This window comes from Petromyzon marinus, unplaced genomic scaffold, assembly GCF_048934315.1.
Source record: "Petromyzon marinus isolate PM22_M1 ecotype Great Lakes invasive population unplaced genomic scaffold, UKy_Petmar_22M1.pri1.0 PM_G_Scaffold_38, whole genome shotgun sequence".
In the NCBI taxonomy this organism is placed as follows: Eukaryota; Metazoa; Chordata; class Hyperoartia; order Petromyzontiformes; family Petromyzontidae; genus Petromyzon; species Petromyzon marinus.
In genome coordinates, this window is record NW_027422961.1 from 1,460,001 (window position 1) to 1,462,500 (window position 2,500).

The following is a 2,500-nucleotide window of genomic DNA, read 5'->3' on the forward strand; positions in this document are numbered from 1 at the left end:
GCCTACGATCGGTGTACGGCCTCGTTCAAAAGCAATGGCGAGTCGACTCGAGAAATTAGCATACGTGTTGGTGTCAAACAGGGTGACCCCATGTCACCCCTGCTCTTCAATCTTGCCATGGACCCTTTGATATGCACCCTAGAGTCACACGGAGTTGGGTACTCCATTGATACCGACCACGTGACAGCTCTTGCGTTTGCTGATGATTTGGTGTTGGTGAGCGAATCTTGGGTTGGTATGGCCGCCAATCTAGCGATCTTGGAATCATTTTGTGGGCTATCGGGATTGGAGGTTCAGGCCAGAAAGTGCCAGGGCTTCATGATAAGCCCAACCAAAGATTCATATACGGTGAACAACTGCGACCCATGGAATATCAAAAATAAAGATGTCCATATGATCCAACCTGATGAATCAACGAAATACCTTGGTCTGAAAATTGGCCCTTGGACTGGCACTATACAGCCTGATCTACATTGTCAGCTAAAGACATGGATCTCGAAAATCGATGAGGCACCTCTGAAGCCAACTCAGAAGGTTCAACTACTCAATGCCTATGCCCTACCCAGATTGTTATATCCTGCAGACCACTCGGACTGCAAGCAATCAACTCTCCGTGGGTTGGACCAAGAGATTAGAAAGGCGGTAAAAGGATGGCTCCACCTTCCCGCTTCAACTTGTGATGGACTGTTATATGCCAGAGCCCGAGACGGAGGCCTTGCCATCTTGAAACTGGAAAAAACAATCCCTTCGGTTCAAGTTAGAAGGCTGCAACGTATAGCAAACTCGTCCGATGCTATCACCCGTAATATTGTGTCCTCGCAGGGTATGGAGGAAGAATACCGTAATTTGTGGGTACGAGCAGGGGGTGACAGTGATGCAATCCCAACATTCGTTCTCAGGGACTCGGTGTCAAAAGAACCTGTATATCCGAGACCCTGCGATTGGAGGGAGCATGAATTTCAGAGATGGTGCGAAAAGCCGGTTCAAGGAAGGGGCATTGTAAACTTTGCGCATGATAGAATCAGTAATGCTTGGTTGAGGCCATGGTGCGGCTTTAAACAATGCTTCTTTATCGCAGCACTACAACTAAGGGCAAATATTTACCCAACAAGAGAAAGCTTGAACAGAGGCAGAGATGGGGCCTTACGTTCCTGCAGGAAATGCTCTGCCAGACTCGAGTCCCTTTCGCACATTCTCGGTCAATGTCCTGCAGTACAGAAAGCAAGAATTGCGCGACATAACAAGATCAGTAACATTCTGGCAGACGAAGCGGCTAGATTGGGCTGGTCTGTATACAAAGAGCCACGGTTCATATCAGATGAGAAAGCCTGACCTCGTGTTTGCAAAAGATGAGGAGGCGGTTGTGATCGATGTCACCGTCCGTTTTGAGCTTTCAAAGAATACCTTGTCAGATGCTGCCTCGCACAAAGTTTCGTACTATACCCCTCTTGGTGATCAAGTCAAAGTGCTGACGAAGGCTAGCAAGGTCACATTCTTTGGATTCCCGGTTGGGGCAAGAGGAAAGTGGCCCCTTGAGAATAACGAGGTACTTACCTCCCTGGGCCTGACCAAACCCAGAACGACATCACTGGCCAAGATGATTTCCCGCAGAACACTGCTTTTTTCTCTTGATATTCTGAGAATGTTCTGTGGAAATTATGCGGTCTATGAACAGTCATAGACAACCTCCGAAACAAATAATAGTTTTGTTTTAAGATGTCATTTGTTTTAGATTGATTTTGTTATTTTCGAAGGTGAAGTCGGTTTTTATTTCATTTTACTATTTTCCACAATTTAGATTGTTATTTTCCAAGACGAAGTCTTGGTTCTTTTTTTTATTGTTAGTTTTTTTTTTAACACGTCGTATTTGTTACTTTAGAGCTTAGAGGGGACTTTATTTTCGCCTTACTATTTTCTGCCTACAAAGAAGATTAAAAATAAGCTTTTTTCAAGATAGTTTTGTTATTTTCCAAGGTGAAGTCTTGGTATTCTTATTTTACTATTTTCCATAAAGAAGACCTTTCTTTTAGATTTAGTTATTTTCCAAGACGAAGACTTGGTATTTTTATTATATTGCTATTTTTTTACACGAAGCTTATTCAAGAGCACTTATATAGATTAATCTTTGTTATTTTAATTCTTTATTTTTGGACTACATCAGTTAGAGAGTCCTGTAACTTACTATTTTCTGCCTACAAAGAAGACTACAAATGAGCTTTATTTAAGATGTTTTAGATTAGATTTTTTTTTTTCCAAGATGGAGTCTTGGTTTTTTTTATTTTACTATTTTCCACAAAGAAGACTTTTCTTTTCTTTTAGATTTTGTTATTTTCCAAAACGAAGACTTGGTATTTTTTTTTTTGCTATTTTTTTTACACGAAGCTTTATTCAAGAGCATTTATATAGATTAGACTTTGTTATTTTAATTCTTTATTTTTTGGAGTACATCAGTTCGAGAATCCGGTAACTTACCAACTCTACTCCTTGTTGCCATTGATGC